At 45.0% G+C, this 26,119-nt stretch overlaps 1 pseudogene; it reads right to left on the reverse strand.

The window, feature by feature from the left end:
• Positions 1 to 690: 690 nt before the first annotated feature.
• On the reverse strand, positions 691 to 2,391 carry LOC123090310 (uncharacterized; annotated as a pseudogene).
• Between the last annotated feature and the right edge of the window lie 23,728 nt (positions 2,392 to 26,119).

The following is a 26,119-nucleotide window of genomic DNA, read 5'->3' on the forward strand; positions in this document are numbered from 1 at the left end:
CTAACAACTGTATGCTTTTTCTAAAGATTCGAGTAAACTAGCCTTCTACTTTTTGTGTATTTCTACTTTCTTATGTCCACACATATTATTTTTACCTTTTTTATGCCACAACAAATCTTCCGCACCATGGTTGCTGGTTGGAAAAGACTAGCCTCCAAAATAGATGGTGTCACCTATTTGAAACAAATTTTAGAACTTTCAAAAGTCGATTCTCTCAAACAAAGTGTCCAAACCGAAATCTTTGTTTCGACAAGTTCTTGAAAACTAGAGCCCAGCTTTATATCTTTTGATGCCAACTCGTGAGGGAACCCCTAGAGAAATAGTGGCCGTACTTTGGGTGCCATCACTCCATTGACGAATCGGGGCGGCTTACCTGGATCTTAAGGAGAAAACCATGGTACACCCCAACCTTCCTCAGTCACCATTTTATGGAGATTTCTTATATCTAGCTTTTCCTTTTCCAAACATTGCAACTATGCTTGTTATCATTCGCTTATAAACGATACAGCCGAATCTAAAAGAGAACTTCGTAACTATAACAATAATGAAGATTTGTCTCTAATCATTGTTCCTTGAGCAGTACAAAGCTGCTAGAGCTAAGAAAAGAAAGACAGGTAAGGTTCTCTCGAAAGAAATCTACAAGACTTCAAATCACCTGTGGCTTATTGAGGCCTCCCTCGGTACATCGGATTATTTTGTTGGCGTAGCAAACATACTAGGTTGAATCCAGCGGCGCACTTCCGTTACGATCGATGCCGGTATAACCGTCTCAACAGTCCCAGAAACTAAATCATATGCATAAATATTTGTGATGGTCTTCAATGAGGGAGGACCTGATGTGCTAGTAAAATACGTGGTTGCCTTTTTTCCATGTGAGCTCTCTGTCACTGAGCCACTGCATTGTATGGGATTGAATGTGTAGACTTTCCTTTTGCCTTCTTCCTTCACACGGATAGACTGACCCTTGCAAAGAAACCAGCTGGTGTCATCCAGCTCCTGGCCATCGAGCGGCGACCATTCCAAAGCTTCCATGTCCATCTTGAAGAACTTGAAAGCACTTCCCGCGTTCACACGAAGACACGATACGATCACAACTTCCCCATTGGACGCAACAAGGTAATGTGCATCTTTTATGCTCCACTCTGGACAAGAGGCAGTTCTCCAGGTCATCTCTGTCTGTGATGTCGAAGATCAGGATCTGCCCAAGGAATTCGGCACAGACAGCCTGTGTCCGGTGTCCCGATCCAAGATCCAAGTATTGTCCATTGGTCTGCGCATTGCTTCTGACGGGTGCAGATTACTGGTATGCTTGTGGACGCACCAGTACACGTCCCCATGACACGTGACATGGACAGTCGGAACAACACTCTTGATCTGGACACATGCAACGACGAGCGGTGCTCCACGAGGATCAACATAGAACACAAAGTATCCTTTGTTTGGAGAGTGAAGGACCGGCAGGTGGATCCGCCTGCCGGTGGTAGGGTGGACTAGAAAGACAATCTGCTCTTAGAAGTAAAATGGCTTGTGTCGGACCATGAGAAGCCAGCCGCGGTTCTCGAATTCAACAAAGGCATCTGGAAACAACGTGCTGCTTATCCCGCGGATATTTCCACTCGAAACATCAAACAGAAGCCGCTTCTTGCTGGAGAGTGGAATTTCTACCATGCACGGGACCTCCCGTGCATGCATGCACATTTTTTTTATTTTTTTTCTATGGGCCCACTGACATCATTTATAGTGTTCTCTCTATCCCCTAACATGGGTTATTCTCTAGTCATTAAGTTTCATTCAAACAAATAGATGCCTAGTATATTTTGAAATAAAAATTTGTTTTACTTTCTGTTTACACAAATGTGTTTTTTCGGCAAGATCTTCAAAACAAGACCAATACTGAATATGTTTTCTGAAATTTTTTTTTTGACAACTAAATAACTGGGCTTCAAACTTGTTTCATCGAAATTTGCTAATTCCATGGGAAAAATTCAATAATGTTCCTGGTGACGTGGCCTTTGAAACAAAAACATTCTTGAATATATTTTGACAAGATTTGAAATTTAAGTCTTCAAATATGATAAACATTATGAAACTATTAACCCCCAAAAAATTATGAAACATTATGCAACCATCAACAACTTGTTTTATTGTGAGTGACTAGTTGGTATGACCACATTGATGGGATACGACAGATGGATTGAGAAGTAATAATAAAGTATGCATGTATGAAGGTGAATCTTCAACAAAATCAACGGCCATCACACGCACGGGGATATCCCGTGCATGGTAGATATGCTTTTCTCGCTTCTTGCTGCTGTATTCCACAGCAAACAAGGACAATGGCACCCTCACCCCTTGGGAGCCGCCGTTCCTGTTGGCAGCGTTTGCTTCCATTGCTCAAAGGATATCTGGCATCTGGCAGAAGCATTGTCGACCGAATTAGAACATCAATGGAACACATGGTTTATGATACGGCGGTAACCCTATATATACTAGAGATTCCTATGTTTTTTTAGACTTTAAATTAATAAAGCCAGATTCCTACGGTTTAGCGAACCCTTATTATTATGAATTTGATAAAACCGGCAAACCTCTAATATTTGAATAATTGTTCACTCTGTAACATATTTCCACACACACATATATACAAAAAAAATTCAAGTTTGCCAGGCACCAAACTAGGTGTAATGGAGTAAAAACCAACTTAATTTGCCAGCAAATACCTACCAGAAACCAGTAATGAATATATTGTTCTAGCTTCAGCATTTGACACGGTTACACATGCATCCCCCAGACCTCCACTCCAAAAAGGATTTTAATTACCACAGTAACTTACAGAAATTTGACAAAATTACCTGTTCAAACAGCTAAACTGAAAACGTGGTGTCTTTAGTCTTGGTTCTCTGTAACTTTGTAATGAGGTGCAAAAGGATTCTAATTTGGCCGCAATTAATGGAGTTGTAGAAATTATAGGATGATTGAATGTTTGTTTTTGTTGTATTGATCTGACCTTCGTAGGGGTATATATAGAAGTACAATAGAAAGAGAGACTTGGAGTACAATGCAAGACATTGTTTAAACCTATCTTATCTCTAGTTACGTTTATCTCTACACAATTATATTTCTAACATTCCCCCTCAGTCGTAGCGGGAGTGAAGCGGACGATTGCGACTGAATTTGAAGTCTTGCGCTCGTCTTCTTCTCCACTGCACCATCATCAACCGCGTCTCTGATGGCTGATGGGTCGGCACCTAGGGCGGTGACTGCGTCCCTTTCTGGTGCCTTCCCTGTCTTCTCCTCTGTTCCCTCCCGCAGTCACAGTGGGAGTATCATGGACGCATGTGACAAGGCAGACGCTGTTGACTGAAGTTGTTGCTGATGAGTTGCTGCAGACGTAGCAATTAGTGTCGAGGTAACCGATCATGGTGATGTAGCCGTGGTCGAGGTAGTCGTGATCGATGGTGTGGTTATCATGGATGATGAAGCCGCACAAAGCCGGAGGCACAAAAAAATGCGCTATGACGGAGCTGCAGACGTGGACGATGCACCTTGCGGATGTCAGAGGGTGTCGTCAGCAATGTGTCAACCGGTTTTGCCAAGACCGGAGGAAGTTCATCGAGCACACATCGGTTTTGCCAGAACCGTATGGCCGTGTAGAGTCGTCACTGTAGTGATGCCGTGTCGATGCAGTCGTGCCATCGTGGATGACGCGATCGATGCCGTCGTTGTGACGGGGTCATTGCTGTCGTCGAGGTTGCGTCTTGCAGAAAAGTCTGTCAGAGCATCTTCAGCCGCGCCCCCAACAAGGCCCCCCAGGCAATTTTTCGGCCGCCGGCGCCAAAAAATCGGCCCAGTAGCGCCCCCAGGGGCCCATTTTTCGCCGGCTCGGGCCGAAATTGGCGCCGGCGGACCCAACCCGAACACGGTGCGCTGGGGGGCACTCGGGGGCGCCGGGCGAATCATTTTTGGCGCGAAAGCACCGTGGGCCAGCCGCGTCAGCGACACCGCCTGCCTCATCTTCTCCCGACGCCTTGGTTTCCCGCCGGGAATCAATGGCAAGGCTGCCGCCGGGGTGGCACGTCGACGCGCGCCGACGCCTCCCCTCCCTCGGACGTGTACACACGGACGCGGCGCGACTATATATGGCCTCGCTCGCCTATGATGAGTGCCACCTCTCCACCTCTCCCGAGCGCCGCCACCGAGCTCTTCTCTCCCACCGATCTCTTCTTCCCAGCCACTCCATCTCCCCGATGGCCGAGCGTTTCCCCGGAGCCGAGGCGGCGGCCAACGGCTTCGGCCGTCGTTCGCTCCGCGAACAGTAGTCCTGGCTCCTGTTCCAGGCGAACATCGCGGCGCCGCCGGACATGCGTACCGGACCGACGGGCTGGAGGCTCAGCAATGGGGGAGTGCCCATTCCTCCGTTGCCCGATGCCATTGCCAAGCCATCGTACTTCGCTAACAAGGTCGAGATCGCGCGCGCCTCCCTCACTGACGCCGAGCTCTCCCTGCCCCAGTACGCCGCCGACAACCACGTGGCTTGGGCGGCGTACTTCGAGCGCCGCTAGCAGCAGCGGCTGGCGTCCACCAACGGGGCGCCGGTCGTCGGCGGCATCAAGAACAGCGAGGGGCGCCACCTGTGGTGGGGTGTCCCCGGCCGCACGCTTGAGGGCGTGCTGACGCACCTCGAGAGCGGCAACAACCCGCCGTTGGCGTACCCCCCGGCGAGGGCGGTCGCCCCGGCGCAGCACCGATGCGATGGGAAATGGGCGCCAAGGAGGTTCGGCTCCTCCTCCTCTTCTTCGTCGTCGCGTTCTTCCTCCCAATCCTCCGGCACTCCGACGCTGCTCGGCGTCAAGGCCGAACCCGCGGCGGAGACGCCGCTCGGCCGGCGCACTCGCAGCGCCGGCATCGTCATCACTAAGGGAGGTCGGCGCGCCTCCTCGTCGGCTCCTCCCCCGCGCTTCGTCAAGCCGAAGACGGAGCCGGGTCTTGTGCCGGTGAAGACGGAGACGGGGCTGGCGCCGGTGAAGAAGGAGCCGGGGCTGGCGCCGGTGACGAAGGAGCACGGCGAGGTCGAGCTCGACGACGACGCAGCCCTCGAATGGGCACACCAGGACTCCCTGAAGATGGCGAGGGAGCGCCAGTGCGCCGCCCTGCGGCGCTTCGCGCAGCGCCGCTGAGGCCGCGTCGAAGGAGGAGTCATCATCATCGACGACAGCGACGACGATGACGACGCGCCGCCGCCGCCACCACGAGCCGGGGAGGGGTCCAGCAGGGGCGCCCGAGTCAAGGAGGAGAAGGCCGACGATGGCGGCAACGACGGCGACTTCTCGGCCTTCAACAAGTTTTTTTTTATTAGTTTTTACATGTAATGGCGACTACTCGAATTAAATCGGTGAATATAAGCCCAAGTTTGCCGAAATTTGGCATGTTTTAGCCGAACTTTGCCTAAATTTGCTACACAATTTTTTTCCCGCGCCTGGGGCCGGCCCTGGGGGCGGTGGCTGGGGATCAACTCGCCCCCAGACCCATTTTTTGCACCGGGTCACCCTCAGGCGGCGATTTTAGGCGCCCCCTGGGGGGCCAACGGCTGGAGATGCTCTCAGAGGACGCTAGGTGTCCATCTTGTGAACGAGGTGGCGGCGATGTGTTGACGACAACGTTTTGGGTACCGAGCGAAATTTCGTGATCTCGCGTGGTTACCGCGTTTACCGTTCCCCCTTGAGAAACACTCATACCGAGCAAAATATCTCGAACATTTTGATAATTTTGAATTCAAACGCTGCCTCTCTAGGTAAATAGGAGCAATCTCTTCTTTTAGAACAAGGCAGGCAGTAGCGTAGTGGCAAAGGCATACTTTCTTTACCAGCAAGTTCTGGCCTGTTGTATTTTTATTCTTTTTTACGAAGCAAAAGTTCAAAAATGCTGCTGCATCCAGGGGTCGAACTCGCGTCGTAGGAGGAAGCGGAAGTTGCGGTCCGAAGGCCACTATTACTGAAACTTTTGAGTAAAATATCTATCTACATCGACGTCAAAAATATTTGAATTTAAATTTTGATTTCAAATTTCGTCCGAATTTTTTTCGGAATTTCGCGGTTACCGTGGTAACCGCAAATTCCGGTGACCCACGAGAAAAAAAGGTCTGCTCGGGATCCAAAACCTTGGTTGACGATGATGGTGAAGAAGACCACGTTGATGAAGACGTTGGTGATGAAGTGTTGACGACGGCGTTGCAGCAGCGTGTCGACGATGATACGTCGCTTGAAGGCGTCCCTCCGGGGCGACGAAGTGTCGATGTCGTGCCGTGCCGAAGAAGTATGTTGGGCTCGTAGCCTGGCGTAGTCGTACAACGAGATGTTCGGCTCGGTAGAGGGGTCGATGCAGACGTAAGGTTGATGCAGGCTCGGATCACGGTCGGTGTAGCCGACGTAGTTGCAGGCTGGGTCGGATGCGTGTCCCGGTGCGCTGAAAAATCGCCAATGGAGATCAAAAATCGTGCATCAGAATCGATGGAGCGCGCGCCGCGCTGTCGCCTGGATCGAAGCCGTCTGTAGTCGTCCGTCGGTGTCGGAGTGCTCGAGTCGCAGGCATGGCGATGCAGCTGGATCTCTAGCGGATGGCCAGGCCATGCAGGTATGCATCTGTAACTGTCCGTGGATGCAATCTGGTTGCATGGGGCTCGCCGCGGACTGGCTGTGGAGGTCCCTCCCGTGATCCAACCTTGATGTGCGGCGTGGTGCTGCTGAATTATTGGTGATTGGTGTCTACGTTGATCTAGTCGTTGCTGCTCCGTGTGGACGGAGTAGGTTGATGTAGAGGCCGCTGCAGCTGATGCAGGAGCCTGCCTGTTTGGAGCCGAGGGATCGAGGAGGCATGGCGGACGGAGTGATTTGGCCGTCGTCTGGGATAACGATTTCAGCACCCATCTGTTATGATTTTTTCTCACCGGGATTGGGGTTTTCAGAGATTTATTTGGTGGCTAATATGATCGATCTAGTGGATGGATCTAAGAAATTCGAAAATTAAAACCTATAGACATTGATCTACTATCTAAGCTATAGAACCGATCTAATTGTTGATTGATCGGGTGCCGCGCCCCCGGGGAGAGAAAATTAATCTCCCCAGGGGCGGTGCGATGCGGAAGTGGTGGAGGAACCTAGGATCGGCGTCGTGAGACTAATCACTCTAATACCATGTAGAAATTATAGGATGATTGATGTTTGTTTTTGTTGTATTGATCTGACCCTCGTAGGGGTATATATAAAAGTACAATAGAAAGAGAGACTTGGAGTACAATGCAAGACATTGTTTAAACGTATCTTATCTCTAGTTACGTTTATCTCTACATAATTATATTTCTAACATGCATAAGATGCATTTGATGCCCTGTGGGTGAACTGGCAAAACTCCAAGACCGTGCTCAGCTGTGGCACTGTCCAATGATCTCTATCTCTGTGGAACAAATATTCAGTGTTAGATATTTCTCAAAAATTATCCTAGGAAGCACATCGTGATCTAGACAATAGAATGCATTGCCTTGATTGCAAATCTATGCACAGAGGGAGAAAAACAAGTTCTGCATTGAAAGATTTTATTCAGTGTGAGATAAGAATTTCAGAATTGGACATTCAAAATCAAGAATCTAGTTTAGTTTAGTAAGAAGGAACAAACTATGAGAGATTAAAACAGTATGTCAATCCAGTGACACGTCGATGTAGCTTCCGAGCTCACATGTTCCTGCTATCTAGACCAATAATGACATTCGCAATATGTGCCAAATTTATATCTAGGGAAATACTGATTCGACTTTTTTGAATTGCATATCATGCTTGCAGTCCAGTACAAGAATTTCTGAACAATAATGTTTGTTACAATTGTTTTGAAGTTCAAAATATTTTGAACCCCACTAGAGTAGAAGACTGAATTATGAAATAATATACTTTAGCATAGTACTTGGACATGCAAAAGACTAAACAAAAAGTGTTAGCATGGTCCTAAATCTGTAGCTTTACAGGCAATAAAAATTGCAAACTTGGTTCTACTTGTCTTCGCAGAGAAATCATTGTTGAGAGTAGAAAGCAGTGTTCACTACTATATGCAATACAACTGACGCCATTTAGAGAATGACAGTAACTTTTGAGTTAATCGTCGCTACGCATGCATGTGCCATGTGCACGCAGTGCAGATTTTTCTTCAGTATTTTTCTGGATTTTGGGATGAAGCTGTAGAGGATTAAAGATGAGGCGCTGCATTGTGAATGATACATGTATTTCATTTCGCAGTGCATATGCAGAATTTGCAGAAGAACTTTTATGTTATCTGAGTCGACATTTTTTTTCATGGTAAATCAACACTGGTGAAGATGGTGCACTACCTGCTAATACATGAAAGCCAGCAACTTGCCAGATCATTCGAAAAAAAAGACAATTTTTTGTTCATGGTAAATCCGTACCTATGTGCTGTCAGATCCTAAAAGCTTCTTGATGTCCGAAGCACCGCCCAGACAGAAGCTAGGAGATGCATACACTGACATGGCTTGATATTATAGTTGCAGTTGTGCTCATAGCTGTACCTACAGTCAAAATGCAAGACTTAAGATGTTAGATATTCCAAATAAATTATTTTCATATCAAGTAAATCAAAGGACTTACATGGCACAGTCGACATTTGGGAGCATATTGGCGGTAAAAAGCTTCTTTTCATTGTTAGGTGACGAGAGAACAAATCCACATTGTTTGGGGATGGTGAATACATCTTTGCCATTTAAGCCATCATTTACTATATCAAGTGAGCCATCACTAGGCCTAACTTGATACACAACAGCAGCTTCGGGAGGTAAAAATCCTCCACTTTTCACAAGAAAAAGCCCATCCGAGTGATGTACCAATGAGAAGTTCATCCCTTCAGCTTGGGGAATACCTTCTGAGGGCTTAAGCTCAAAGCCATTTGGAGTTTCTCTAACACAGCATAGATTGCCAGTATCACTAAGCCAGAACAACATATCATGGTAGATGGTGAGGCTATGTAAGCCTTTGTGCGACGGCCTCCGCCGCCACCACCAGCCGTTGCGGACATGGCTATGGGGACGGAGTTTGAGCACTCCGCAGATGTGGCAGGAGCCCACACCACGTTGCCCGCGGCTGCGGTTGACACGGTCAAGGCTTTGGCAGCGGTCACCGTTCCGGCGGCATCTGGAGTCGCAAAGTCTAAGGATGGTACGACAAACAAAGGGACGAAAATAATGGAGGGGGAGAAACTTTCGAAGTGGGCAATTAAGAAGAAGTTGCCTTGCTATAGATGTGACGAACCGGGTCACTTTGTAGCCGAGTGCACCAATGAGCTGTGTGACTATTGTCTCAGATCGCAGCATGTGACCGGTGACTGCCCACTCCTTTCCGGTCCTAAGCTTGGTGTAAACATTTTTGGTGTGTGTTGCAAGGAGCTGATGTTCTTTGAGACACCGGAGGCGGACCCTCTACTGCATGTGGTGGAGAGTTCATTCCCAGCAGTGGTTTGGGTTACTAATGGGCAATTGACTGAGGCTCAGATTGTGAGGCAGCTACGTGATCTGGTACCAGGTAATTATTAGTGGCATCTGGAAAAACTGGAGGGACAGGCTTACAAGGTGGATTTCCCCACTAAGGAGGATCAGATGCATTTTCTTAAGTGGGGGCTCTGCAGAGTTCCAAGTACCAACATTATTATTGCTTTTGATGACTGGAAGCAGGAAGAACCTGAGGGTATACCTTTAGAGAAGGTGTGGGTACATTTCTATGGTGCTCCACCAAAACTGATTAAACACTTTCTGATTGCTTGGAGTTTGGGTTCTATGGTTGGTAAGACAGAAAAGGTGGACATGCCTTTCACTCGGGCACAAGGGGCCTAAACGATCCTGGAAGCGAAAAATTTATCCTACTTCGACAGTACACAGAAGTGCTCGAGTTAAGCTTAAGAAAAAATTTCATGATGACTTATGAAAGGACTCTTTTGGAATAACAGAGGTCTAGCTGATTTGGCTAAATGAAAGTTCTTAGTGGAGACAACGATAGAACAAAACTTAGACTTTATTGCACTTATGGAAACTGGATGAGATAATATCACCTCACAGTTTCTTCAAACTCTCTCCAGTGGTATCGATTTTGACTGGCACATATTACCTCCTAGAGGAAGATCCGGCAGGATTTTACTAGGAGTGCGATGTGAGACGCTAGAGGTGCTTAATGTGGTTCAGGGAGACTTTTCGGTTAAATTCAGGGTGCGATCAAAACTGGATGGGTTCCCGTGGTCTCTTGTTGCTGTTTATGGGGCAGCACAACCTGAATTCAAACCAGACTTTTTGGCTGATTTGGTGCGGATTTGTGGAGATGAAAATCTGCCAATACTAGTCAGGGGAGATTTTAATATCATCAGGGGGAGAGATGAAAAGAACAATCACAATTTTGATGGACGTTGGTCCATGATGTTTAATATGATTATCGAGAGTCTTAATTTGAGAGAAATAAAACTCACCGGTAGACAATTTACATGGGCCAACTCGTTCCCCACTCCGACTTATGAAAAGCTGGATAGGGTATTGGCTAGTGTGGAGTGGGAACAAAGAATCTGTTGGTGTCGGTCCATGCGATGCAGAGAGCGATCTCGGATCACATATCACTTATATTAGACTCGGGTGAGGCTACCCATGTGGCAAATAAAAATACTTTCTCTTTTGAACAAAGCTGGTTTGAGCGAGAAAGATTTTTGAAGATCATTGCACGCGAATGGGCTAAGCCGGTTAGTGGAAGGACGCCTGTTGAGAGATGGCAGAATAAAATTAGACATCTCCGACAGTTTCTAAGAGGGTGGGCCAGAAATGAGAGTGGGATTTACAAACTAGAAAAAGAGCGTCTTACTAAATTGATTGAGGCACTAGACTTAAAGGCCGAAGCCACTCTTCTTTCTGTTAATGAGAAACGAACCAAGTCTGAGGCTGAGAAAGGTCTACGAGCTCTCTTGAGAGAGGAGGAGCTTAAGTGGGCATTGCGTGCGAAAACGCTCAAGGTTGTCCATGGGGACGACAATACACAATTCTTCCACATGGTTGCAAATGGTAAACATAGGAAGAAGAAAATTATACAGCTTGAACAAGACAAGGGGACAATAGTGGGACATGAAAACCTGAAAGCATATATTTCTAATTATTATAAGAAAATTTTTGGACCCCCGAATTCAAGTATGGTGTCACATGATGAATCTGTGATTGATGATATTCCTTAATTACAGGCAACAGAGAATGATATTCTCTTTGCACCGTTTACTGAAAAAGAGGTTCTTCAGGCAATATCACAAATGAAGCCGAATAAAGCACCAGGACCAGATGGGTTTCCAGCTGAATTCTATAAGAAATGTTGGCATATCATTAAATATGATCTTATGCCTATGTTTCACGATTTTTTCAACGGACATTTAGAGTTATTTCCATCTTAACTTTGGTACGATTACGCTGCTACCTAAGAAAGATGAGGCAGTTCGGATCGAACAATTCCGGCCCATTTGCCTGTTGAATGTAAGTTTCAAGATTTTCACAAAGGTTGTAACCAATAGATTAACACAAATTGCTCATTCAGTGATCCAACCAAGTCAGACAACGTTCATGCCGGGGCGACACATACTGGAAGGGGTGGTTGTTCTACATGAAACGCTTCATGAGATCCACTCGAAGAAACTAGATGGGGTTATCTTCAAGGGACAAATACATTCCCCTAGTTGGAACCCACCCACAGGGTTTGCCCTTAATTTTCCACCTTGCTCAGTTTTGCCCTTAAATTTGTCCCATGGCTCGCTCAAATGCCCTTCCGTGACGGCCCCGTGTGGTCAGCGCCGTTTGACCACGGTTTTGCGCCGTTTCTGACATTTTTACCCCTGGTTCGATATCCCTAGCCTTTTAGTCGTCTTCTACCTCGCGCTAGACAGAAGAAAGGAGGCAGAAGGAAAAGGGGGCGGAAGGAAGGAGCTGTTGGAGGGGGCGTTGTGCAGGCTTGCCCACAGCCATGGAGATGTCGGGTATGTCGTCGGAGAGTTCGTCACCGGCCGCCGCTGAAGAGGTAATTTGTAATAGGTAGAGTAAAAATTTCCCCATTTTCTAGGGTTAGCTCAAATTTCAGGTGATTTATGTGGTTTTGGTCAAATTAGGTGGATGGGGTAGGAATTGTGCAGCACAGCTCAGAGTTTTACTTGCCAGACTCCACCTTTTCCGGCCTGGAGTATCGCTCGAAGCATCATTGTCCAGGACATGGCCTAATCCCTGCTCGTCGTGTCTCATGGGGTGGAGCTAGCACCGTCGTCGATTTTTGGGTTGCCCCCTGGATGTAAGAATTTGAACTGCATTTTACATTCTTGGGTTTAAATCCATGACGAAGCACTCGACATCAGATCTAATCGAAAATTGTTCATGTAGTTGCCAGATGAATGTGAGTGGGTGGTTTGGGTTGACCCTGCACCTCCAGCAAGAGTTGGACTAGCTTTCGAAGATTTACATGCAACGCTTGAAGCTAGCTGGATCAAAAGTCATAAGTTGGAGAAGCAAGCAGTTGATCTTGCAAAGAGAAATCATGCGTTGACCAAAGAATTGAAGGAAAAAAAGGAAATGATGCACATTTGGACAATGTTTTTCCCTATAGTTACAATTTGTATGCTCGCTATCGCAATGTCAGTGTGTGCAAAAAATGCACACTAAAATTTCATTGTTAATGTAGTAGCTCATGAATGCACTGATGTATGAGTGCAGTTATGTATGAATGCACTGATGTATTTGCAGTTTGTGATCTATGAAGTTTATGATCTATTAGCAGTTTATGATCCATGAATGTAGTGATGTATGAATGCCTCATAAGTTATGCACTGATATGTTCTATGTGAAGATGTTAGGAGACAACATAGTTCCAAATTCAATAGCAAACCACCCACTCCAGTTGCATACTACTTCACACAACAAACTACCAAATTCAGTTGCATAGTACTTCATACAACATAGTATTAAATCCAGGTTCACAAACTGATAGTTTCACACATGACAACATAATACTTCATACAACTAGAGTGCACAGTGCACATAGATATCAACTACAGATAGTTCAAACATGACATAAGAGATCATCCCAAACCGATAGTTTCACACATGACAACACTCATGATTTGGCCCTTTTGCTCCTGGTGTTTCCTGCTGGGTTTGGCATCTCCTTAGCTCTGCTTCTAGTCACTTTTGCTGGGATTTGGGGCACATCAGCCTGCACTTTGGGTTTTGTGCAGAGCTGTCTCAAGTGGTAATTGTGCTTCTTGATGCTATAAGTGAGTGAACATGGCCACAAATGCTCATCATAAAATTTCCCCTTGAATTTCTTGGAGAAATTTGTTGCAAGATGTCTCATGCACTCTCTGTGCTCAACTCCTGGAAAGACTATGTCCACTGCCTTCTCTAGGCCTTTACAGGCATCAGTATGAATAACAAGTCCTTCAGGGTGTCCTATAACCTGCTTCAGATTTTGGAAAAACCAGGCCCAACTCTCCTAGGACTCTATCTCTAGTACACCATAGGCCACTGGAAAAATCTAGTTATGTGCATCAACTGCACATGCTGCTACTAATTGCCCTCTGAACCTACCATTCGGAGTTGTAGCATCCACAGCAAGGTAGGGCCTGCATCCAGCTAAAAATCCACTCCAACAAAGCTTTGAAACTAACAAAAACTCTTCCGAAACACTCCTTTTCATACCTCTTTCCCTTCAACTGGAATGGAACAGTGTGCCTATCTATTTCTAAAACACTACCACGAGAAGCTCTCTCTACTTCAGCTTTGAATGTGTACAAAAACTGAAAACTGTCCTTATACTTTCCATAAATGTTGTCAATAGCCATTTGTTTACCATAATAAACTCTCATGTAAGGCAAGTCTAAACCATATTTTTTTGCAAGTTGGTTTGCAATTCCTTGGGACCAATGTTTGAATTTTCTCTTACCCAGTTCTGCACAGCATCAGCAATCCATCTCCTCTTGGCTTCTCTCAATCTTTCAGTTCTGTTGACACTGGGACAATGGTGCTCATAGGGATTTACTTTGATCTGCAGATAAAAAATTTAAGTTAGATACTCAATAGGAAAATTAATCATAATTACTATGTTACAACATCAATTGGAAAATAGTCAGCACTGATTATTCAATTTGTTAGTACCTGAAACAATGTGTTGTTTCTCTTTAGAGAGGCATGCAGACTCCACCTACATCTTGGAAAAGCACAATACACAGTGAACCTTGTTGGATCACTATGCTCTATTTTGTACTCTACTTCATTTTTTATGGAGAATGTAGCTACAACATTTCTATAATCCACAGCTAAAGGAAAGACAACCCCTTCAGCTAGACTTGGATTATCTCTGTCATACAACATCTCAGGCCTGTCTTCATCATCATTCTCAAAACATCCCATGTCAATGTTCTCCTGTTCCTCTTCTTCATCTATATCTGAAAACTCTGCTGGAATGTCAATGTCCTCATCCTGCTGGTCCACATTCCTACTGGGTACTAGATTAGGAAACATTCTTTCATCTTCTTCATCTGAACCTAGCACATCATCAGGCTCTGCCTCCTCAATTATAGGATCTGTGGGTATCTGACTGGCAGTATCAGTAGCATTACTGTCACTAGCACCAGGTTGAGATGGTACATTTGCACTAGGAGTTCCTGGTGGATGAAAGCTACTACTTGGAGTTGCCCTACTGCTCCTAGACCTAGTAGCAGTAGTTTTTGATTTGTTTCCTGGGACAGGGGGCTTTGCTGTACTAGGAGCTGCATCTGGTCTGGCTCTCTGTATGACAGTGGCTTCAATTTTGCCACTTTTCAACAGTGCATTGGCTGCAAACATCTGGGCTAGCTCATCATCACACTGTAGAGGGATCCATGCAAATTTATCCTGGTCCCAAAATCTAAAATCAACAGCATCATACAATCCCCATGGATATTTTCTGTATACTACATCCCTAAAAGAGTTGAATGTGCTTGTAGCATCGAGCACAAGAGGAAAAGTAAAGCCTGTGCCTTGATCCTTAGTACCAGACCTTGCTAAAAGAGTTGTTTCCATTCTAATGGACAGAGAAAATGCGCGGTCTGGATCCATCCTACGAATGCAAGAAAACATCCGAAAAACATCACGCATGGCAGATCTACCTAAAACTAAAGCAAGAACTAGTGAAAAAAAGTAGATGAACTTACCCATCCGGGATCTGTTGGCTCATATCCTCCGTCGACATCAGAGTCCTCTGTCTTGACGCCGCACCCTCTATTTCGCCTCCGCCACCGCGTGAGCTATGGATCTTCACCATCGTAGCCGATGAAGATGTGGTCTGGATCTCTCAGGACATCGACCAAACCACCGGCCGGTCTCGGATGCACGCCGCCAAAAGCTAGGGTTAGGGTTCGCCTGGGTCGCCGCTATGCTAGGGTTCTAGAGATAGATTCGGTAGAGAGGGGAAATGAGATGCGATACATACGCGGGTCCCACCTGTAAGGAAAGGGCAGGGGCATGTGCTGTCCAAAACGGCGCAAAATCGTGGTCAAACGGCGCTGACCACACGGGGCCGTCACGGAAGGGCATTCGGGCGAGCCCTGGGACAAATCTAAGGGCAAAACTGAGCAAGGTGGAAAATTAAGGGCAAACCCCGTGGGTGGGTTCCAACTAGGGGCAAACTTGCAATTGTCCCTATCTTCAAAGTGGATTTTGAGAAGGTGTATGATAAAGTAAAGTGGCCTTTCTTCAGCAGGCCATGCGCATGAAAGGTTTTAGTGAAGCCTGGAGGAACCAAGTGGATGCCCAAGTCCAGAAGGGTAGTGTCGGAATCAAGGTGAACGATGATATTGGTCACTATTTTCAGACACATAAGGGGTTGAGGCAAGGGGATTCCATGTCTCCTCTCTTGTTCAATATTGTGGCAGATATGTTGGCCATCATTATTGGCAGGGCCAAGCAGCATGGCCATGTAGAGGGTCTAGTTCCTCATCTAGTCGATGGAGGGGTATCCATTCTACAGTATGCTGATGACACTATCCTATTCATAGAACATGACATGGCTAAGGCACATAATATGAAACTTATCTTGTGTCTCTTCAAACAATTGTCGGGCTTAAAAATTAATTTTCATAAGAGCGAGTTGTTCTGCTTTGGGAAGGCCAAAGACGAGGAACACACTTATAGACAGTTGTTCGGATGTGAATTAGGTGCTTTACCTTTTAGTTACTTGGGTATTCCGATCCATCACCGTAAGCTATCCAATAAAGAATGGAAGTGTATTGAAGAACGAATTGAAAAAAAACTAAGCTGCTGGAAGGGCAAGCTTATGTCATATGGAGGTCGTAGTCCTGATTAACTTAGTACTGACTAGTATGCCGATGTTTCTACTTTCGTTCTTCGAAATTCCGAAACGGGTTCAGAAGAGACTTGATTTCTTTAGATCTCATTTCTTTTGGCAATCTGATGAGGCCAAGAGGAAATACCGTCTCACGCGATGGGATATTATTTGCCGACCTAAAGACCAAGGGGGTCTCGGTATTGAGAACTTAGAAATTAAGAATAAATATCTTATGAGCAAATGGTTATACAGGTTAGAGACAAAGCCGGAGGGTATGTGGTCTCAAATCCTGCGCAATAAGTATTTGCACTCGAAAACATTATCCTAGGTTAACATGAGACCGACTAACTCACCATTCTGGAAGGGACTTATGCGAACAAAGGACTTGTTGTTTTGTAGAGTTAAATTCTTGGTTGGCAATGGGATTTCGACAAGATTTTGGGAAGATACGTGGTTAGGAGAGACGCCCTTGGCTGTCCAATATCCTACCCTCTATAATATTGTGCAACGTAAGGAGGATTACGTAGGCACAATCCTTCAAACTATTCCCTTGAAAATCCAGTTTAGACGTGCATTAGTTGGTGAGAGATGGACTGCCTGGATGCACTTGGTTCGGAGATTGATAGAAGTTTAACTCTCCACCAGCCGGATTCGATTCAATGGAAGTTAACTAAGAATGGGATGTTTACGGTAAAATCTTTCTATATGGATTTGATTAATTCTGGCCCACTCTCAAGGTCGTTGCACATTTGGAAGGTTAAGGTTCCTTTGTGAGTTAATTTTTTATGTGGTTTGTCCACAAGCAAGTGATACTCACAAAGGACAACTTAATTAAAAGGCGTTGGGTAGGAAGGTCGCGGTGCTGTTTTTGTGACCATGAGGAAACAATACAACACTTATTTCTTGAATGCCCACTTGCCAAGTTACTTTGGAGAATGATTCATATAGCTTTCAACATTAATCCTCCAGTCAATATTGCGTCATTGTTGTTGGGGATCGTTGCAGTTAAAATTTTTCTATGCATCACCAAGATCAATCTATGAAGTAACTAGCAACGAGAGAGAGGGGAGTGCATCTTCATACCCTTGAAGATCGCGAGACGGAAGCGTTGCAAGAACGCGGTTGGAGGAGTCGTACACGTAGCGATTTAGATCGCGGCCGAATCCGATCTAAGCACCGAACAACGGTGCCTCCACGTTCAACACACGTGCAGCCCGGTGATGTCTCACGCGCCTTGATCCAGCAAGGAGGAGGGAGAGGTTGAGGAAGAAGGCTCCAGTAGCAGCACGACGGCGTGGTGGTGATGGAGTGGCAGTTCTCCGGCAGGGCTTCGCCAAGCTCGCGCGGAGGAGGAGAGGTGTTGGGGAGGGGAGGGGCTGCGCCTTGGATGTGGTGCTGCACCCCTCCCTCCACCCCTCTATTTATAGGGAGAAGGGGGTGTTGGGGAAAATAGTAATTTCAAAAAAATTCCTACGCACACGCAAGATCTTGGTGATGGCATAGCAACGAGAGGGGAGAGTAATGTCCACGTACCCTCGTAGACCGTATGCGGAAGTGTTATGACAACGCGGTTGATGTAGTCGTACGTCTTCACGATCCGACCGATCCAAGTACCAAACATATGGCACCTCCGAGTTCAGCACACGTTCAGCTCGATGACGATCCCCGGACTCCGATCCAGCAAAGTGTCGGGGATGAGTTCCGTCAGCACGACAGCGTGGTGACGATGATGATGCTCTACCGGCGCAGGGCTTCTCCTAAACACTGCGACGATATGATCGAGGTGGAATATGGTGGAGGGGGGCACCGCACACGGCTAAGGAACGATCCGTAGATCAACTTGTGTGTCTATGGGGTGCCCCCTGCCCCCGTATATAAAGGAGGGAGGGAGGAGGTGCGGCCGGCCAGGAGGGGCGCGCCAGGAGGAGTCCTCCTCCCACCGGGAGTAGGACTCCCCCCCTTCCTTGTTGGAGTAGGAGAGAAGGAAAGAGGGGGAGAGGAGGAAGGAAAAGGGGGATGCACCCCTTGTCCAATTCGGACCAGAGGGGGGCTGCGCACCTCCTTCCTTTCGGCCTCTCTCCTCTATTCCCGTATGGCCCAATAAGGCCCAATACTTCTCCCCGGCGAATTCCCGTAACTCTCCGGTACTCCGATAAATACCCGAATCACTCGGAACCTTTCCGAACTCCGAATATAGTCGTCCAATATATCGATCTTTACGTCTCGACCATTTCGAGACTCCTCGTCATGTCCCCGATCTCATCCGGGACTCCGAACTCCTTCGGTACATCAAAACTCATTAACTCATAATATAATTGTCATCGAAACCTTAAGCGTGCGGACCCTACGGGTTCGAGAACAATGTAGACATGACCTAGAACTATTCTCGGTCAATAACCAATAGCGGAACCTGGATGCTCATATTGGCTCCTACATATTCTGCGAAGATCTTTATCGGTCAAACCGCATAACAACATACGTTATTCCCTTTGTCATCGGTATGTTACTTGCCCGAGATTCGATCGTCGGTATCCAATACCTAGTTCAATCTCGTTACTGGCAAGTCTCTTTACTCGTTACGTAATGCATCATTCCGTAACTAACTCATTAGCTACATTGCTCGCAAGGCTTATAGTGATGTGCATTACCGAGAGGGCCCAGAGATACCTCTCCGACAATCGGAGTGACAAAACCTAATCTCGAAATACGCCAATCCAACATGTATCTTTGGAGACACCTGTAGTACTCCTTTATAATCACCCAGTTACGTTGTGACGTTTGGTAGCACCCAAAGTGTTCCTCCAGTAAACGGGAGTTGCATAATCTCATAGTTACAGGAACATGTATAAGTCATGAAGAAAGCAATAGCAACATACTAAACGATCAAGTGCTAAGCTAACGGAATGGGTCAAGTCAATCACATCATTCTCCTAATGACGTGTTCCCGTTAATCAAATGACAACTCTTTTTTCCATGGCTAGGAAACTTAACCATCTTTGATTCACGAGCTAGTGAAGTAGAGGCATACTAGTGACACTATGTTTGTCTATGTATTCACACATATATTATGTTTCGGGTTAATACAATTCTAGCATGAATAATAAACATTTATCATGAAATAAGGAAATAAATAATAACTTTATTATTGCCTCTAGGGCATATTTCCTTCAGTCTCCCACTTGCACTAGAGTCAATAATCTAGTTCACATCATCATGTGATTTAACACCAATATTCATATCTGTATATGATTAACAGCCATAGTTCACATCGTCATGTGATCAACACTCAAAGGGTTTACTAGAGTCAATAATCTAGTTCACATCGCTATGTGATTAACACCCAGAGACTACTAAGGTGTGATCATGTTTTGCTCGTGAGAGAAGCTTAGTCAACGGGTCTGTTACATTCAGAGCCGTATGTATTTTGCAAATATTCTATGTCTACAATGTTCTGCACAGAGCTACTCTAGCTAATTGCTCCCACTTTCAATATGTATCCAGATTTAGACTCAGAGTCATCTGGATCGGTGTAAAAGCTTGCACCAATGTAACTCTTTACGACGGGCTCTTTTATCACCTCCATAATCGAGAAATATTTCCTTAGTCCTCACTAACGATATTCTTGACCGCTGTCCAGTGATCTACTATTAGATCAAAATTGTATTCCTTTGCCAAACTCAGAGCAAGGTATACAATAGGTCTGGTACACAACATAGCATACTTTATAGAACCTATGACTAAGGCATAGGGAATGACTTTTCATTCTCTTTCTATTTTCTGCCATAGTCGGGTTTTGAGTCTTACTCAACTTCACACCTTGCAACACAGGCAAGAACTCTTTCTTTTACTGTTCCATTTTGAACTACTTCAAAAAATTTATCAAGGTATGTACTTATTGAAAAACTTATCAAGCGTCTTGATCTATCTATATAGATCTTGATGCTCAATGTGTAAGCAGCTTCACCGAGGTCTTGCTTTGAAAAACTCCTTTCAAACACTCCTTTATGCTTTCCAGAAAATTCTACATCATTTCCAATTAATAATATGTCATTCACATATACTTATCAGAAATGCCGTAGTGCTCCCACTCAATTTCTTGTAAATACAGGTCTTTCCAAAAGTCTGTATAAAACCATATGCTTTGATCAACTCATCAAAGCGTATATTCCAACTCCGAGATGCTTGCACTAGTCCATTGATGGATTGCTGGAGCTTGCACACTTTGTTAGCATCTTTAGGATTGACAAAAACTTTCTGGTTGCATCATATACAACTCTTCTTTAATAAATCCATTAAGGAATGCAGTTTTGACATCCATTTGCCAGATTTCATAAAATGTGGCAATTGCTAACATGATTCAGACAGACTTAAGCTTCGATACGAGTGAGAAAATCTCATCGTATTCAACACCTTGAACTTGTTGAAAACATTTCGCAACAAGTCGAGCTTAGTAGATAGTAACACTACTATCAGTGTCCGTCTTCCACTTGAAGATCCATTTATTTAACATGGCTTGCTGATCATTGAGCAAGTCAATCAAAGTCCATACTTTGTTCTCATACATGGATCATATCTCAGATTTTATGGCCTCAAGCCATTTCGTGGAATCTGGGCTCATCATCGCTTCCTCATAGTTCGTAGGTTCATCATGGTCTAGTAACATGACTTCCAGAACATGATTACCGTACCACTCTGGTGCGGATCTTACTCTGGAAGACCTACGAGGTTTGGCAGCAACTTGATCTGAAGTTTCATGATCATCATCATTAACTTCCTCACTAATTGGTGTAGTAATCACTAGAACTGATTTCTATGATGAACTACTTTCCAATAAGGGAGAAGGTACAATTACCTCATCAAGTTCTACTTTCCTCCCACTCACTTTTTCGAGAGAAACTTCTTCTCTAGACAGGATCCATCTTAGCAACGAATAACTTGCCTTCGGATCTGTGATAGAAGGTGTACCCAATAGTTACCTTTGGGTATTCTATGAAGACGCACTTCTCCGATTTGGGTTCGAGCTTATCAGGTTGAAACTTTTTTCATATAAGCATCGCAACTCCAAGCTTTAAGAAACGACAGCTTAGGTTTACTGCTAAACCATAGTTCATACGGTGTCGTCTCAACGGATTTAGATGGTGCCCTATTAAACGTGAATGCAGCCGTCTCTAAAGCATAACCCCAAAATGATAGTGGTAAATTGGTAAGATACATCATAGATCGCACTATATCCAATAAAGTACTGTTATGACGCTCGGACACACCATTAAGCTGTGGTGTTCCAGGTGGCATGAGTTTGTGAAACTATTCCGTTGAAGACCAAACTCGTAACTCAAATATTTGTCTCCGCGATCAAATTGCAGAAACTTTATTTTCTTGTTACGATCATTCTCCACTTCACTCTGAAATTCTTTGAACTTCCCAAATGTTTCAGACTTGTGCTTCATTAAGTAGATATACTCATATCTGCTCAATTCATCTTGTGAAGGTCAGAAAATAACGATACCCGCCACGAGCATAAACACTCATTGGACCGCATACATCGGTATGTATTATTTCCAATAAGTCAGTAGCTCGTTCCATTGTTTCGGAGAACGGAGTTTTAGTCATCTTGCCCAAAAGGCACGGTTCGCAAGCATCAAATGATTCATAACCAAGTTATTCCGAAAATCCATCTTTATGGAGTTTCTTCATGCGCTTTACACCGATATGACCCAAATGGCAGTGCCGCAAATAAGTTGCACTATTATTATCAACTTTGCATCTTTTGGCATCAATATTATGAATATGTGTATTACTAAGATCGAGATCCAACAAACTATTTTCATTGGGTGTATGACCATCGAAGGTTTTATTCATGTAAATAGAACAACAATTATTCTTTGACTTTAAATGAATAACCGTATCGCAATAAACATGATCAAATCATATTCTTGCTCAACGCAAACGCCAAATAACATTTATTTAGGTTTAACACTAATCTCAAAAGTATAGGGAGTGTGCGATGATGATCATATCAATCTTGGAATCACTTCCAACACACATCGTCACTTCACCCTCAACTAGTCTCTGTTTATTCTGTAACTCCTGTTTCGAGTTACTAATATTTAGCAACCGAACAAGTATCAAATACTCAGGGGCTACTATAAACACTAGTAAGGTACACATCAATAACCTGTATATCAAATATACCCTTGTTCACTTTGCCATCCTTCTTATCCACCAAATATTCAGGGCATTTCCACTTCCAGTGACCATTTCCTTTGCAGTATAATCATTCAGTTTCAGGCTTTGGTCCAATTTTGGGCTTCTTCGCGGGAGTGACAACTTGCTTGTCATTCTACTTGAAGTTTCCCTTTCTTTCCCTTTGCCCTTTTCTTGAAACTAGTGATCTTGTCAACCATCAACACTTGATGCTCTTTCTTGATTTTTACCTTCGTCGATTTCAACATCACGAAGAGCTCGGGAATCATCTTCGTCATCCCTTGCATACTGTAGTTCATCACAAAGTTCTACTAACTTGGTGATGGTGACTAGAGAACTCTGTCAAACACTATCTTATCTGGAACATTAACTCCCACTTGATTCAAGCGATTGTAGTACCCAGACAATCTGAGCACATGCTCACTAGTTGAGCGATTCTCCTCCATCTTTTAGCTATAGAACTTGTTGGAGACTTCATATCTCTCAACTCGGGTATTTCCTTGAAATATTAACTTCAACTCCTGGAACATCTCATATGGTCCATGACGTTCAAAACGTTTTTGAAATCCCGATTCTAAGCCGTTAAGCATAGTGCACTAAACTATCAAGTAGTTATCATATTGAGCTAGCCAAACGTTCATAACGTCCGCATCTGCTCCTGCAATAGGTCTGTCACCTAGCGGTGCATTAAGGACATAATTCTTCTGTGCAGCAATGAGGATAAACCTCAGATCACGGACCAAGTCTGCATCATTGCTACTAACATCTTTTAACACAATTTTCTCTAGGAACATATAAACATATGAAAACAACAATGCGAGCTATTGATCTACAACATAATTTGCAAAATATTACTAGGACTAAGTTCATGATAAATTTAAGTTCAATTAATCATATTACTTAAGAACTCCCACTTAGATAGACATCCCTCTAATCCTCTAAGTGATTACGTGATCCATATCAACTACACCATGTCCGATCGTCACGTGAGATGGAGTAGTTTCAACAGTGAACATCAATATGTTGATCATATCTACTATATGATTCACGCTCGACCTTTCGGTCTCCGTGTTCCGAGGCCATATCTGTTATATGGTAGGCTCGTCAAGTTTAACCTGAGTATTCCGCGTGTGCAATTGTTTTGCACCCGTTGTATTTGAACGTAGAGCCTATCACACCCGATCATCACGTGGTGTCTCAGCACGAAGAACTTTCACAACGGTGCATACTCAGGGAGAACACTTCTTGATAATTTAGTGAGAGATCATCTTAAAATTCTACCGTCGATCTAAGCAAAATAAGATGTATAAAAGATAAACATCACATGCAATCAATATAAGTGATATGATATGGCCATCATCATCTTGTGCTTGTGATCTCCATTCCAAAGTACTGTCATGATCTCTATCGTTACCGGCACGACACCATGATCTTCATCATCTTGATCTATATCAATGTGTCGTCACATGGTCGTCTCGCCAACTATTGCTCTTGCAACTATTGCTATCGTATAGCGATAAAGTAAAGCAATTATTTGGCACTTGCATCTTATGCAACAAAGAGACAACCATAGGGCTTCTGCCAGTTGCCGATAACTTCAACGAAACATGATCATCTCATACAACAACTTATATCTCATCATGTCTTGACCATATCACATCACAACATGCCCTAGAAAAACAAGTTAGATGTCCTCTACTTTGTTGTTGCAAGTTTTACGTGGCTGCTATGGGCTGAGCAAGAACCGTTCTTACCTACGCATCAAAACCACAACGATAGTTCGTCAAGTTAATGCTGTTTTAACCTTCTCAAGGACCGGGCGTAGCCACAGTTGGTTCAACTAAAGTTGGAGAAACTGACACCCGCCAGCCACCTGTGTGCAAAGCACGTCGGTAGAACCAGTCTCGCGTAAGCATACGCGTAATGTCGGTTTGGGCCGCTTCATCCAACAATACCGCCGAACCAAAGTATGACATGCTAGTAAGCAGTATGACTTATATCGCCCACAACTCACTTGTGTTCTACTCGTGCATATAACATCAACGCATAAAACCTAGGCTCGGATGCCACTGTTGGGGAACGTAGTAATTTCAAAAAAATTCCTACGCACACGCAAGATCATGGTGATGGCATAGCAACGAGAGGGGAGAGTAATGTCCACGTATCCTCATAGACCGTAAGCGGAAGTGTTATGACAACGCGGTTGATGTAGTCGTACGTCTTCACGATCCGACCGATCCAAGTACCAAACGTACGGCACCTCCAAGTTCAGCACACGTTCAGCTCGATGACGATCCCCGGACTCCGATCCAGCAAAGTGTCGGGGATGAGTTCCGTCAGCACGACAGCATGGTGACGATGATGATGCTCTACCGGCGAAGGGCTTCGCCTAAACACTGCGACGATATGATCGAGGTGGAATATGGTGGAGGGGGGCACCACACACGGCTAAGGAACGATCCGTAGATCAACTTGTGTGTCTATGGGGTGCCCCCTGCCCCCGTATATAAAGGAGGGAGGGGGGAGGTGCGGCCGGCCAGGAGGGGCGCGCCAGGAGGAGTCCTCCTCCCACCGGGAGTAGGACTCCCCCCCTTCCTTGTTGGAGTAGGAGAGAAGGAAAGAGGGGGAGAGGAGGAAGGAAAAGGGGGCTGCACCCCTTGTACAATTCGGACCAGAGGGGGGCTGCGCACCTCCTTCCTTTCGGCCTCTCTCCTCTATTCCCGTATGGCCCAATAAGGCCCAATACTTCTCCCCGGCGAATTCCCGTAACTCTCCGGTACTCCGATAAATACCCGAATCACTCGGAACCTTTCCGAACTCCGAATATAGTCGTCCAATATATCGATCTTTACGTCTCGACCATTTCGAGACTCCTCGTCATGTCCCCGATCTCATCCGGGACTCCGAACTCCTTTGGTACATCAAAACTCATTAACTCATAATATAATTGTCATCGAAACCTTAAGCGTGCGGACCCTACGGGTTCGAGAACAATGTAGACATGACCTAGAACTATTCTCCGCCAATAACCAATAGCGGAACCTGGATGCTCATATTGTCTCCTACATATTCTGCGAAGATCTTTATCGGTCAAACCGCATAACAACATACGTTATTCCCTTTGTCATCGGTATGTTACTTGCCCGAGATTCGATCGTCGGTATCCAATACCTAGTTCAATCTCGTTACTCGCAAGTCTCTTTACTCGTTACGTAATGCATCATTCCGTAACTAACTCATTAGCTACATTGCTTGCAAGGCTTATAGTGATGTGCATTACAGAGAGGGCCCAGAGATACCTCTCCGACAATCGGAGTGACAAAACCTAATCTCGAAATACGCCAAACCAACATGTACCTTTGGAGACACCTGTAGTACTCCTTTATAATCACCCAGTTACGTTGTGACGTTTGGTAGCACCCAAAGTGTTCCTCCGGTAAACGGGAGTTGCATAATCTCATAGTTATAGGAACATGTATAAGTCATGAAGAAAGCAATAGCAACATACTAAATGATCAAGTGCTAAGCTAACGGAATGGGTC

This window comes from Triticum aestivum, chromosome 4B (assembly GCF_018294505.1).
Source record: "Triticum aestivum cultivar Chinese Spring chromosome 4B, IWGSC CS RefSeq v2.1, whole genome shotgun sequence".
In the NCBI taxonomy this organism is placed as follows: Eukaryota; Viridiplantae; Streptophyta; class Magnoliopsida; order Poales; family Poaceae; genus Triticum; species Triticum aestivum.